Below are 15,795 nucleotides of genomic sequence, written 5' to 3'. Positions count from 1 at the left end.
TTCCAGTTCTAAAATTCTGTCATGCCAGGGACAGCCTTTAGATGACTGGCAGACGGTTTGTGTCTGCTCCTTGGTTTGGTAGACTGGCTTATGTCGCCTGTTTTTGGTGTAACTAAATATAAATGAATCCTATGACTCTGAATCAGTACAATGATTGGCAAAGGACAGAACCTGCAACAATACCTGCTGAGTTTTTCTTTATCATCCCACTAGGGGAATTGCCTGAACTGAACAGTTGATAAAACTTACATGATGTCTTGGTGGTAAAAATGAGAGAGGTGTCATGTTAGTTATACAAAATATAATTTCAGAGGTTGGGCATATAAATTAAACAGTGACTGTGACTTAAAATTATTCAGCACTTTAAAATATTGGGCAATTTAGAACCAAAGAGAGGGTATATTCAGACAGAGATTTCTAATTCTGCTTTCTCCTTCACCAATCCATACTGCATACTACTATCTTCCTAAAATTTCAATTTCAAGAAGTTATTCTCCTGATCAGAATCTTACTTTGCTTATAAATCCGTGTTTATGAAGCAAGATGATTAAAATTTGAATTCTATCCACCAGTTTCTCAAAGAATTGGAGTTTTAATATGAGTAGAATAGAATGTGAGTGGGTATATGCCTTAAAATATCTTTTTTAAAAGGTATTTATTTGCTTAGCTGCACCAAGTCTTAGTTGCAGCACTTGGGATCTTCAATTTTTGTTGTGGCATGTGGAATCCTTAGTTGTAGCATGTGAACTCTTGGTTGTGGCATGTGGGACCTAGTTCCCTGACTAGGAATTCAACCCCAGCCCCCTGTGTTGGGAGTACAGAGTCTTAGCCACTGGACCACTAAGGAAGTCCCATACCTTCAAATATCTTTAACTATTCATTTAAGTTTATTTCTTATTGTAATAAACAAGTACGTGTCCAATGTGTATGTTAGTGGCTCAGTTCAGTTCAGTTGCTCAGTCGTGTCCGACTCTTTGCAACCCCATGAAATGCAGCATGCCAGGCCTCCCTGTCCATCACCAACTCCCAGAGATTACCCAAACTCTTGTCCATCGAGTTGGTGATGCCACCCAGCCATCTCATCCTCTGTCGTCCCCTTCTCCTCCTGTCCCCAATACCTCCCAGCATCAGAGTCTTTTCCAATGAGTCAACTCTGCTCATCAGGTGGCCAAAATATTGGAGTTTCAGCTTTAGCATCAGTCCTTCCAATGAACACCCAGGACCGATCTCCTTTAGAATGGACTGGTTGGATCTCCTTGCAGTCCAGGGGACTCTCTAAGAGTCTTCTCCAACACCACAGATCAAAAGCATCAATTCTTCAGTGCTCAGCTTTCTTCACAGTCCAACTTTCACATCCATACATGACCACTGGAAAATCCATAGCCTTGACTAGACGGACCTTTGTTGGCAAAGTAATGTATCTGCTTTTGAATATGCTATCTAGGTTGCTCATAACTTTCCTTCCAAAGAGTAAGTGTCTTTTAATTTCATGGCTGCAATCACCATTTGCAGTGATTTTGGAGCCCCCCCAAAATAAAGTCTGACGCTGTTTCCACTGTTTCCCCATCTATTTCCTATGAAATGATGGGACCAGATGCCATGATCTTAGTTTTCTGAATGTTGAGCTTTAAGCCAACTTTTTCACTCTCCTCTTTCACTTTCATCTAGAGGCTTTTTAGTTCCTCTTCACTTTCTGCCATAAGGGTGGTATCATCTGCATCAGGCTCAGTCATGTCTAACTCTTAGCAACCCCATGAACTGAAGCCTGCCAGGCTCCTCTGTCCGTGGAATTCTCCAGGCAAGAATACTGGAGTGGGTAGCCATTCACCTTATATTTATATATAAACAAACAAGATATTTATAAACTGTGGTAAGGTATAAAATAAACAGAATAATGTGATAGAGATTAATGGTAAAGGAGGACAATCTAATTTAGATTGAGCAGTTTTGTTGAAACCTGAAGGAAGAGAAGCAGCCAACCTTGCAAAGAGCTAGGGAGTGATCATTTTCTAGTAGAGGGAATAACAAGCACACATGCTCTAAGATAAGAAAGAGCTTAAAGGTTTCTCAGAAGTGACTGGTTATGGCCTGGGCACCCTGAGCAGGAAGAGTAGCATCAGATAAAGCTGGACATGTAAACAGAGGGCTGGCTGGGGCTCACAGGCTTAGGTAAGACATTTCAGTTTTATTCCAAGAATATAGAAGAGTCATCTAAGAAGTACAATAATAAGAAGGTAAATAAACTGAGTAACATTTTGTTTTATTTCATTTTTTAATTGACTAGTTTTGGCTGTAAAGCACGTCTTATGGGATTTTAGTTCTCTGACCTGGCCCTCAGCAGTGAGAGCACCAAGTCCTAATTACTGGACTGCCAGAGAATGCCCATCATTTTATTTTTTTTTATTTGGAAAAGTTCAAACATATAAACAAGGCAATAAATTGGTGTAATGAATCTATCACACAGCTTCAACAGTTATCAGCTCATGATCCTTGATTGACATTTTTAGAAAGGTCACGCTCTCTTCTTGTGGAGAATGTTCTAGAGAAGGCCAGCATGTCAGCATGGATGCCAGAAGACTATAGTAATAGTCCAGTTGTTTCTCAGCAGTTGTGACATGGGTTAGGGTAGCGACATTGATAAGAGAAAGAAGAAGTTAATAATCTGAAAATGAACAGCACTTGGTGATTGATTGACTCTAGGGATTAGAGGAAAGAAGGAGTCAGAGACTACTCCTATTTTTTTGTCTTTAGTAACTGGCAGGTGGTGCTGCCATTTATTGAAATAGGGAAGATCTGAATCACAATTCTGAGATGAAACTAAAAGTTCCATGTTAGATATGTTAGCTCTGAAATGTCTTTTAGACATCAGAGTAGCCATGTCAGGTAGAGCTTTGAGTGCTGTGCAAAACCTGGGGAGAGATCTGAACAGGAGGTAAGAATATAGGACTCCTCAATAAGCAAATAGTATTCAAAACCTTAAGGTAAGCTTCCAAATAGGAATTTATATGCCAGATAAGAATAGACTTAGCAAAGCACTACCTGTAAGCACTATAATTTCTCCTTTCATCTCTTCCCAAATATCTCAGGTTTGTTTGTTTTTTTATCTCAGGTTTTTTATCAACATTTACTTCCTCTCTCAGTTGTAGTTATATTCTCCTTTTTTCTCAAGGTGAGGGTTTCTACAGTCTTAAAGAAAATGATTCATTATACCTTTTTATAGGATAAGTTGGTCACTGCCAGTGTGTCAATATGTTACCTTTCCCAAAGAAAATAACACCAAGTTATTTTAAAGCCAAGTTTCCAAACAGTAGATCCAGGGAAATTTCTCCTTACAGAAGTATTTCAGTTTTAAAAAATGAAATAGGAATGGTTGACTTATTATTAGAATGTCACCATTTTGCATCCCCAAATGGATCTAGAAATTGATTACCAATGGCTTGCTGGTATTACAAGAGAGAAAACCACACTTCTAGAAGCTGAACCTAGTCAAGCCTCTACAATGAGATATACTGAACTATGGGAAATACAGGGAACAGAAGAATATGGTAAAGAACATGTTAAATTACACAACATAGAGGCAAGCAGCAAGTCCAGACTGTGGGGAAAATATGCAGGACCAAATTTCTTCAACAAATGAATCACAAGAAAAAAATAGAGCTGAAGAAACTTAGAGGTTGAAAGAAACATAAAAGGCATATCAACTAGTAGTAAGGTATATGTTCATTTGCATCTCGATTCAAACATGCAGTCTCAAAAAGAACAGTAGCAAATGTCTATGTCATTTATAGAGAATAAAAAAATTTAAATATTGGATATTTGATGTTACTAATAACTGACAATTAATTGTAGTGATGATGTTGTGTCTATATTTTTAAGAGCCTTTTTTTTTAGAAATGTGTACTGAAATAATTGCAGATGAAATAATATGCCTGGAATGTGCTTCGGAATAGCATGGGAGGTGGAACGGAAGTAGGAGTACAGATGAATTGTTAAAGCCAGGTGACAAGTATATGAGGAGCATTATACTGTGGTGTCTTTTTATTTAGTTTTGGAATTTTCCATAATTAAAAGAAAATGAACAAATAGCAGGTCTCATTTAGAAAAAGCATTACTATTAACGGGGATTTCAAACTGTAAATGTTGATATAGAAGATGAATTTTTGGATTAGAGAGTTCTTTCCTTGCCCTCACATTAGCCAGCTTCTTCTACTCATATATATATATATATGTAAATATATATATATATATATATATATATTTTTTTTTTTTTTACCTGTAAAACTAAAAGCAAATGTTCCTAATGCCAGAGAGGAGAAACACAAAATCCAAACCCTATGGCTAACTCTGAGCCTCAGTATTTCTTGAGTACCTTTTCTCTTCTGATTCAGAAATATGACCTGCTTCTGAAAGAATAGATACCTGACAAACAAACCTGAGATAAAATATACCAGGGCAACAAATTCTTAGTAACCTGACAAAATGCATTCATTTGTGCAGGAGTGTTTTGGTTACGTAATATCTAGGTTGAAATAGTAATTATTCCATCTAATTACTTTATTACATAATATTATTTTTGCTTTTATATTAACATGTGCTAAGTCGCTCAGTCATGTCCGACTCTTTGCGACCCTATGGACTGTAGCCCTCCAGGCTTCTCTGTCTTTGGGGATTCCGCAGGCAAGAACACTAGAGTGGGTTGCCATGCCATTTACTGAGTGTTTCTGAAAGTGAAAGTTGTTCAGTTGTGTCCTCCTCTTTCTAGGCCAGAATACTGGAGTGGTTAACCTTTCCCTTCTCCAGGGGATCTTCCCAACCCAGGGATAGAACCCAGGTCTCCCACATTGCAGGTGGATTCTTTATCAGCTGAGCCACAGGGGAAGCCCGAGTATTTCTGATAGGCCAATTATTCTGCTACGCTTTTCATATATTTTATCTCTATGTTTCTTGTTTCCCCATCAGGTTGATATTAGGTGTTATATTCCCTCTTTTATAAATAAGGAAACTAATGTTGAGAGGTTATGTATGTAATTTTCTCAAAGTTACATAGCTTGAGGAGAAGGCAATGGCAACCCACTCCAGTACTCCTGCCTGGAAACTCCCATGGATGGAGGAGCCTGGTAGGCTGCAGTCCATGGGGTTGCACAGAGTCGGACATGACTGAATCGACTTAGCAGCAGCAGCACGCAGTTATAAGCATAATGTAGATGGATCCTAAACTACATATCATGTGTAATTCATAAATGAGATTGTGCTTACATAAAGAAATGATCCTCATAAGTGTAGAATTAATGGAGTTTTAGATATGCCAATGACACCACCCTTATGGCAGAAAGTGAAGAGGAACTAGAAAGCCTCTTGATGAAAGTGAAAGAGGAGAGTGAAAAAGTTGGCTTAAAGCTCACCATTCAGAAAACGAAGATCATGGCATCTGGTCCCATCACTTAATGGGAAATAGATGGGGAAACAGTGGAAACAGTGTCAGACTTTATTTTGGGGGGGCTCCAAAATCACTGCAGATTGTGATTGCACCCATGAAATTAAAAGACGCTTACTCCTTTGAAGGAAAGTTATGACCAAGCTAGATAGCGTATTAAAAAGCAGAGACATTACGTTGCAGTAAAGGTCCATTTAGTCAAGGCTATGGTTTTTCCAGTTGTCACCTATGGATATGAAAGTTGGACTGTGAAGAAAGCTGAGCGGCAAAGAATTGATGCTTTTGAACTGTGGTGTTGGAGAAGACTCTTGAGAGTGAGTCCCTTGGACTGCAAGGAGATGCAACCAGTCCATTCTAAAGGAGATTAGTCCTGGGTGTTCATTTGAAGGACTGATGCTAAAGGTGAAACTCCAGTACTTTGGCCACCTCAAGTGAAGAGTTGACTCATTGGAAAAGACTCTGATGCTGGGAGGTATTGGGGGCAGGAGAAGGGGATGACAGAGGATGAGATGGCTGGATGGCATCACCGACTTGATGGACATGAGTTTGGGTGAACTCCAAGAGTTGGTGATGGACAGGAAAGCCTGGCGTGCTGCGATTCATGGAGTTGCAAAAAGTCGGACATGACTGAGTGACTGAACTGAGCTGAACTGATACAATATCCTTTCTGTGTTGGTGCTTGTATTTAAGACTGTAAATCTCATCAGCTTTTGCACAGTGAATGTCTCTATTAGACTCGTTAAAAAATTATCTTCTATAGTTAATAAAATGTAAAGACTGCACCTGCTATTATGTTGGCTTTCATTCTTACATATTTTCACAGGGAACTTGCTTTAATGAATTTATTTTGGGAAGTTTTAAATCAAATTCTATGTCAGTATTTTACATTAATGTCCAATAGGTGGTTAGATTTGATCAATGTTAAAATAGGTATTATGGTAACTTCCTCATCAGTTAAATTATTAATTTAAAGTATAATATGTTTTTTATTAACAGAAACTAACTTACAGAGAAATTTGGCTGAAAATAGACAACTGTTAAGGCCCTTTGTTGTACAGAATGCTGTGCTTTAATAAATCATGATGTTGTAATAGAACTGTATCTTCCTGAGTAATAATTTCTTGTGTTTCTCTAGTAAATCTTGAATAGCTCATTTAACTGCTGTGGTCAAAAAAAATGTTCTGTTTCCAGTCACATGTTCTCTAAATCTTCATGTCACTTACATGTTTGCCATCATTTTTGCTTTCCTGTATTTGCCTATACTGATGCTTGAAATTTTAGCTTCAAAGTCGCAATAAATCGGGTTTCTCTTCATTTCTTTGAAAAAAAAAAAAAAAAGTCACATAGCTTCTAAGTACAATCTGAATTCAGTAAAGTTCATTTCTTTTCCCCTTTCCCACAATGCCCTCAGTTAAAATGAATGAATAAATTCTAAGTGAATTTTGGCATGCTACATGATCTCATTTAACATAACTAACAATTCAACCTGTTCCTTATCAATGGCCTTTAGATTTTAATTCTACATCTTCATTAAAGACAGACTTGAGAATGGTTATAAATGCTTCTCAAGGACATATTATTTGAATGTAATAGGAAAGAATGGAAGTATTAGAGATTGATTGGTGAAGCTTGGTGTTCCTCAATGCCTTCACTTATCACTCAAAACTGTAAAGCATCTAAACACATTATAAGGTATTACAATAGAAGAAAAATCTAACTTACAATAGAAGGAAGATCTTCCATTGATCCCAAACCTCATCCAGTACCTTCCTCTTCAAGCTGTTCATTCCTTTGAAGGTGAATTTTGTGCAATAAAATGTCAGGTTTAGGGGGATGATGAGGTGCAAATCATTCATCTATCAACTTGACAAGTATTTCTTGTCTATAATGGGCCTCTATGAGTAAAAAACAAGGATTTAGTCACTGCCTTCATCATGAATCTTATAGACCATTGGTAAATACAGGCAGTCAAATAAAAATTAGAAGTCAGTGTAAGTGTCAGGAAGGAAAGGTCCATTTTGTATGTGAGTCTGTTACAGGGACCTCACCTATTTTGGTGGTCAGAGAATTGGATCCTGCGCATTCAGAAGTAAATAATATGTATTTACTCCTTGCATTGAGAGTCTCTTGGACTACAAGGAGATCCAACCAGTCAATCCTAAAGGAAATCAGTCCTGAATATTCATTGGAAGGACTGATGCTGAAGCTGAAACTCCAATACTTTGGCCACCTGATGGGAAGAACTGACTCACTGAAAAAGTCCCTTTTGCTGGGAAAGATTGAAGGCAGGAGAAGAAAGAAAGGGATGACAGAGGATGAGATGATTGGATGGCATCACCAACTTGATGGACATGAGTTTGGGTAGGCTCCAGGAGCTGGTGATGGACAGGGAGGCCTGGTGTGCTGGAGTCCATGGGGTTACAAAGAGTCAGGCATGATTGAGCGACTGAACTGAACTGACTCTTTGCATTTAAATTCTTGATATATTTTACATAAACAGCATAATCTAATAAAACTTCTACCTCCGCACTCATTATTGCCAAACCATTTTGATGTCTTAAAGCACCATGATAGAGAAATTTATATTTGTTTTTGAGTAGCCAGTCTTTAAGGAAGTCGCTCAGTCATGTCCAACTCTTTACAAGCCATGGACTATACAGTCCATGGAATTCTCCAGGCCAGAATACTATAGTGGATAGCCATCCCCTTCTCCAGGGGATCTTCCCTACGCAGGAATTGAACCCAGGTCTTCCACAGTGCAGGTGGATTCTTTACCATCTGAGCCACCAGGGATGCCTAAGAATACTGAAGTGGGAAGCCTATGATATTTTCAGTGGATCTTCCCAACCCAGGAATTGAACCAGGGTCTCCCGCATTGCAGGTGAATTCTTTATCAACTAAGCTACCAAGGAAGCCCAATCTTTAAAACTAGTCTGAAAGTGCTACTTTGAGTGTTATATTGAGGATCTTAGTCATAGAACAGACATCTTAAAAGATTTCTTGCATGGGCCTTGGACTTGCTTAATAAATACTGAATTTCTTAATCTGTCCAATTTACCATGGTTTATAATTAATTGTTTTTCCTATTAAACTTAAACCACACAGCCTCTTTTCTAGTCAGCTGCATGGGGAGAAGGCAGAGGAAGGCTCCTTTTGAACCTATTCAGAGCTGCTTTTCCCCAGTTGATAGAACATTGCCAAGGTCGGTAAGCCTAAAATTAACTCCACCAGCTGTGTTTTGGTTTGCTTCATATAGCACATGGGATCAGGGGGCTCAATCTGCTGGGCTTGCTTGCTGCTTCAATCTGCTGTGCTCTTAAAGTTTGTTTGCCTGGCGTGCATGTTGTGCACAAGAGGTGGTAACTGAACAGCTTGGAAATATATGGAGACTGACAAATAAGTCTCTCCTTTAATCTTAAAAAAAAACCTAGCAACAACGATGGAGGGTGGGGTGGGGTATGGAGGAGTCCCTGCTGAGTATGTCAGATGAGAGGCTTAACTTTTAACCTCACTGAAGTTTCCCAGAGAGCAGCCTGCTGACATGCTGTTAAAGACCGAGATGATGCTGTAGTTTCAAGGAGTCTGTGTTTTTAGCCCACTCATCTCCATGAAGTCCTGTAGCATGAAGGACCATATATAGACATAAAGAGTATCCCAACTAGCGGCAACTTAAAATATCCTAAGGATCAGCAGCTGTTATTTCACCCACACAAATTCACAGTTGGCGTAATTAAATTGTGCCTGTTGTCAGGTTCTGCAACCCTTTGGGTTTTGTCCTAAGGACTCGTGTTGCCTCTCCATTCCCTTCCTCAGGGTAACTTGAAGCAGAATGGATGAATGAAAGGAATCAACCATAAGCAGTTCAGGGTTTGCATCAATACAAATAAATAATGAAATGTGGAAGTCAGATCTTGAATTCCTACATAGACAACCACTGGACTCCAGGGACCCTGGACAGTCCCTAGTCTTGGCTGTTTGTTCTCTCCTGCTCTTGGTTGCTACCACACTATCTTCTTGGCATCTCTCTCGTATTTTCCATAGTTGTCATAGTTACAACCACAGCAACCTAAGCAGGCCACAATCCTCTTATAGCTGGAGACATGAGCTACTACTTTACAACAAGATATAATTCCCCTGTCCTGCACCAACAATAATTATGTCCCAGATAATCAACGCATTTTTTCCTTGGCAGAAGTATTTCAACCCTCCCAGAATATTACTGTCCTTAAGGTCTGTATGGCATCAGGGCAACCAGGAAGCATCTCTAGAGAAAACAACCAAGATAATCAGTCCTACCTTGAAATTTGAACAAGTATATCCAAATCCCTTATTTATAGGCTGTCTCTGTGTTTCCACACCAATCATTCTATTTGAGTACAGGACAAAGAGACTTAGTAAAATAATGCCCATAGTGGGCAGGAAGATTTTCTCTCCAAAATAGAGCTTTTAAAGGAAGTAATCTGATAATGCACTCCTTAAAAGGGATCTGAGATCTTCCTGGAGTTCTGAAGGATAAAGGACCACTTACAAGATTCAGTCAGTCAATAGTATTTTTTGAAGATCAGTTGCCCATGTTAAGGGTAAACCAGTTACCGCTGTTAAGGGCGAGGATACAAAAGAAATGTACCACATTACAACTCTCAAGGGGCTCATTTCTGGTGGCAGAGACTAACTTGTAAATAAGTAATTACAGCACAAAGCTATCCCTCATAGCAGGATTAGATACCAAGGACTACAGGAGCCCAGCTAGTGAAAGAGTGTTCATGTGAGGAAAAAGATGGGGTCAAAGAGAGTTTTACCCAAAAATCAAGTCTTAAAGGGTTGGTAGACTTTCTCCCAGTAAGGAAGAGGGGCAGGTGATAGAGCAGTGAAAGGCAGACAAAAGCACTGCAGAAAGATGAGGCAACACAGGTAAAGCCAAGAGGCATGAAAAAATACATGTGCAGCAAAGGCAATGTTGCCATCTGTGACCATTCACATCTTAGTATGAACTCGTGTTCATTTGACAAATATTTATTAAGCACTAATATACGCTAGTTACTTATGTAGGGTTTGGGGATTTAGTAGGGTACAAATCTTAAGTCCCTGCCCCCAAGAAGTTTACATTCTAGTGGGCAGGAGGTACTCTGAATTTGTCAGTGTTTTTACTCTCTAGTTGTATTTGAATTTTAATTATCCATGATTATGGCAAGAAATCTCAAGCCTTATTAAAGGAATATTTTAAGAAAGGTATCCATAATCAAGTAAGGAAGAGATTCTAGAATCAAAATTCTAAAGACAAAAGCAAACAACATTACCTAATGTATAGCACATGGAACTCTTCTCAATGTTATGTGGCAGCCTGGCTAGGAAGGGAGGTTGGGGGAGAATGGATACATGTATATGTATGGCTGAGTCCCTTTTCTGTTCACCTGAAACTATCACAACATTGTTAATTGGCTACACCACAATCCAAAATAAAGTTTTTAAAAAGCTGATAAATTTCCAATGCTTATACCACAGAATCACTAATACAATCCTCTAGGAGGTGCTATGAATATTTAAAGTACAACCTTTTGCCATAAACTCAATGATTGTGTGGCCATATGGCAGACCTAAAATTGGAGCCAATGTGTATGTGTTTAGAAATTAAGATGGACCCACCACTCTGTTCCTAAGATCAAAACCTCCCCTTTCTCTCCTTCCTCTTTCCTCCCTCTGGTAACCTCCAGGAACCTGTGGCCATCTATCAGAGTCACTGTCTCAGGACTGTTATGCTTGCAAATCCCATAAATTGTCCCTGGACAATCAACAACCCTCACAGGATGTATTGGGGAGAAGGGAGGTGATACACAGCATGGCTCAAAAGGCCACCAGGAGGCCTCAGTGGTTACCCTGGATAAAGCAGTTCTTTGTTCCCTGTGGCACTCTGGAGCCAACTGTGGCTGCCTGTCCTTCCTCGGCTCTTAGAGAGCTTGTATATGGAAGATCCCATGGAGGAGGAAATGGCAACCCACTCCATTATTCTTGCCAGGAAAATCCCATGGACAGAGGAGCCCACAGTCCATGGGGTTGGAAAAGAGTTGGACACAACTGAGCAACTGAATAACAAATCATGGAAGTATATAAGAATCTAAGTTGGTGCTGGAAAAAGACCACAGAATCTTCAGGAAATGAAATTTACACAAATTCTGTTGTGTAATTTTCTGCCAGTTTCTTGCAAGGTTTTTTTTTATAACTCATTTAATTAAATGGCAACCCACTCCAGTATTCTTGCCTGGAGAATCCCATGGACAAAGGAGCCTGGAAAGCTAGTCCATAGGAACACACAGAGTCAGACACGACTGAAATGACTTAGCACAGCACATATAACCCTATGAGGCAGATGTTATTGTCCCAGCTCTCTGGATGAGGATATAAAATCATATCTAGTATATGTATCGAATATATCTATGTGTCTAATACCAGTAATAAGTAGCAGATCCAGAATTTGAATCTGTCTAACTCATGTGTGCATGCTAAATCCACTTCAGTTGTGTCTGACGCTTTGTGACCCCATGGAGTGTAGCCCACTATGCTCCTCTGCCCATGGGACTCTCCAGGCAAGAATACTGGAATGGGTTGCTGTGCCCTCCTCCAGGGGATTGTCCCACCTCAGAGAATGAACCTGCGTCTCTTAAGTCTCCTGCATTGGCAGGTGGATTCTTTACCACTAGCACCACCTGGGAAGTACAGGTCTAACTCATGGGAAACCAAAATATTCTACAGTTGTATATTTTTAAAAGTTGGGACTTTGGGTGATATACAAACACAGTGTTGTGTAATACTGAATTACATAAAAGGAAAATTGTCCCCTTTAAATTCATTTTCATTTCTTCTGATTATGTCAAGAAGGAAATCTTGCTTTGATTCCTGTTGTTTGTTGTTCAGTCACTAAGTCATGTCTGACTCTGCAACCCCATGGACTGCAGCATACTAGGCTCCTCTGTCCTCCGCTATCTCCTGGAGTTTGCTCGAATTCATGCCCATTGAGTCCAAGATGCTATCTAACCATCTCATCCTCTGCCATCCCTTTTCCTTTTGCCTTCAGCCTTTCCCAGCATCACAGTCTTTTCCAATGAGTTGGCTCTTTGCATCAGGTGGCCAAAGTATTGGAGCAGTCTGCTGAATTTGATGCTAGCATGGTTTGATGCTGCTGCTGCTGCTAAGTCACTTCAGTCATGTCCGACTCTGTGCGACCCCATAGACAGCAGCCCATCAGGGTCCCCCGTCCCTGAGATTCTTCAGGCAAGAACACTGGAGTGGGTTGCCATTTCCGTCTCCAATGCATGAAAGTGAAAAGTGAAAGTGAAGTTGCTCAGTCGTGTCCGACTCTTAGCGACCCCATGGACTGCAGCCTACCAGGCTCCTCCATCCATGGGATTTTCCAGGCAAGAGTACTGGAGTGGAGTGCCATTGCCTTCTCCGATGGTTTGATAGTAGCATGTCTTTAACACTTCTCTAACACTTAAGTCTCCCTTTCCATGAGAAGGCCCCACTCAGAGGCTTCAGCAGGCAACAATATCTAGCTAGAGCTTAATAATATTTTGCTCTAATTAAATTTATTTATATGTTCTTCTAGTACATGACATGTGATACTGGTTTTCATTTATAGTAGTAATATAAAATAGGGCATATTGGTTAAGCTGAGGATCCCTAGCATCATGCCATCCAGATTCAGCTACTTTCTGGCTGTTTGACTTAGGACAAGTTAACTAGCCCTCAGTTTCCTTAATTGTTAAATAAGTTTAATGGTGTCATCTACCACATAAGATTGTGAATTCAAAGTATTGCATGTCATTCACTTGAACAATATTTAAAATATCCTACCGTATAGCACAGAGAATAATACTCAGTATTTCATAATAACCTATAAGGGAAAAGAGCCTGAAAAAATAGATGTATTTACGTATAACTGAATCACTTTGCTGTATACGCGGAACTAGCACAACATTGTAAATCAACTGTACTTCAACACAAAATCTATACTGTTGCTCAATAAATGTTAGTTATGATGGAGTTTAAACAAAAAATGAGCTGATTTAAATCAGGATTTCTCATCGTTGGTACTGCTGACCTTGTGAGAGGCTGTGCTATTTTGTGAAGTGTTTAGTAGTACCCCTGCCCTTTAGCCACTAGGGGCCAGTAGCACCCAGTTCTGACAAACAAAAATGTCTCCAGACATTGCCAAATGTTCCCTGGGGAGCAAAATCACCCCTGGTTGAGAACCACTAATTTAAGATAAAATATTAGGTGAAAACCAGATTTAGATATAACAAATATCTAAGTATGGAGTGGGAAAAAATGAATTGAAAAACACTGATCTAAGACAGTGCTATTTGAATTTAATTCTAAAAATCAGAAATTACTATTTCTATTTGCAAGTTTATGACTATGTTCTAAGTTTTCTATCAAAGCTAAAAGTATTCAAACAACTTAGAAGGGGCTGAACTAGTAAGTACATGAAATTCATCTTTATTTTTCTTTGACCTCCTTTTCTTCTACTTTCTTTTCCACAGTGTCACCCAAAACCCACCTCTACAGACATACCCAGGAACTACCTGGACAACATCCTTCATCCAGAATTCTTGTACCCCTCTCTCCCAATCAGAGGTACCCTTGCCTCCCCCCACGGCCCTATTCCCTGCTTTTTTAAAAAAGTATTTTGTTGATGTGGAGTTTTTAAAGTTTTTATTGATTTTTTTTTTTTACAATATTGCTTCTGTTTTATGTTTTGGTTTTTTGGCTGAGAAGCATGTGGGATCGTAGTTCCTCAACCAGGGATCGAACTTGCGTCCTCAGCAGTGGAAACACAGAGTCTTAACTACCCGACTGCCATGGAAGTCCCAGCAGACGTATTTTAACTGTTTTCATTACCCTCCTACTTATATCTCTTTTAAGAATAAAATTATATCGTACAATACTAGAGTAACTTATCTTCTGGGAAGAAAATAAAAAACATAATAATCTTGTTTGTTAGAATGTGGTATAGTGTAAAGAGAATTAGCTTTGGGGTGAGAAATCCACCCCAGACCTTTGGACTTAAGATCTTGCTCTATGCTACTAGCTTTGGGACTGGGTCATGTCACGTAATTTCACTATATCTTAGTTTCCCAGTTTAATAAATGAGATTACTATTTTTCTTATAGATTGTGAGGATAAATGCACAGTAGAAATGTAACTGTCATTATAAATACATAGAAGTGCTTGCCTTTTTTTCTCCTTTATGGCTGAGGTTCCCAGTGTAGTTCTTTAAAGAAAATGATCTCCTTTTTTTTTTTTTCATTTTCCTTCTGGTCTTGATGTGTTCACATCTAAAAAGTTGCCTATATCAGCATTAGGAAGAAAAAGTCCATCTGTAAAAGCATTATCTGTTGGGCAATAAAATAAGGGTTAGGGAGAGCCTGTGGAAGACAGATGAATTTGGGAGCATAACCATGAATTCTTATGAACTGAATCAGATCATGATTCCTATTACAGCTGCTGTATGTGTGTGGTTCTGTTGCTGGAGCCAAATTGAAACCGAGCCATTTTTAGAGAGCCATTCCCTGAGCAGGACCTGTCAGCCACCAGGTGCAGGGTTCTTTTGTTGGATCATTTCCATTATGGGAAGAGTAGCACTTTGTTCTCAATGGGATAGGCCCTTTGTATAGTATGTAGATCGTCCTTCTCTGCACATAAAGTTTATGCCCAAACCACCATCCATGGATTCATGGAGGGGCTTATCCACTTTCACAGTATTCCATACACCATCACTTCTGATGAAGGAGGTCTCTGTGTAGAAATGAAGTGTGGCACTGGGACTATACTCATCAAATTCACCTGTCTTACCCTGCCCCCCTCCCTTCCTAAAGCCACTGGTTTGACAGAATGGTGTAGTCAAGTGGCATATGGCATAGCTTGCGCAGCTGAGGCAGTGTCTGTCCTCCAGGGTGCAGTATATGCCCTAAATTAGATAATAATGTAGGTGGTGTACTTTCTCCTCTAGCCAGGATTTACAGGTCTGGGGATTTAGGAGGTGAAAATGGGAGTTGCTTTTTTCATTATTATCCCTCATGATTTACTAGCAAACTTTTCTTTCTGTCCGTGTGACTTTTGGTTTAGTATAGAGGCCTTGGAGTAGGAAATACTCTAGTATCCTTACCTGGAGAATCCCTTGGACAGAGAAGCCTGGCAGACCACAGTCCATAGGGTTGCACAGTCGGACACAACTGAAGCAACTTAGCACATAGAGATCTTAGTTCCAAAGGAAGGAATGCTTGCTTCCACTAGAGGTCACAACCATGGTTCCGTGAAGCTGGAAATTGGGACTGCCATCTGACCACTTTGGGCTCTTCATACCG

At 39.6% G+C, this 15,795-nt stretch overlaps 1 protein-coding gene across 1 annotated transcript in view; it reads right to left on the bottom strand.

Moving 5' to 3' along the window:
• The window catches only part of MOB1B (MOB kinase activator 1B), a 92,931-nt gene that overhangs the window by 62,263 nt on the left and 14,873 nt on the right, over positions 1 to 15,795 (bottom strand). The window lies entirely within an intron of this gene.

This window comes from Capra hircus, chromosome 6 (assembly GCF_001704415.2).
Source record: "Capra hircus breed San Clemente chromosome 6, ASM170441v1, whole genome shotgun sequence".
Taxonomy (NCBI): domain Eukaryota; kingdom Metazoa; phylum Chordata; class Mammalia; order Artiodactyla; family Bovidae; genus Capra; species Capra hircus.
This window is presented reverse-complemented; position numbering and strand designations above follow the sequence as displayed.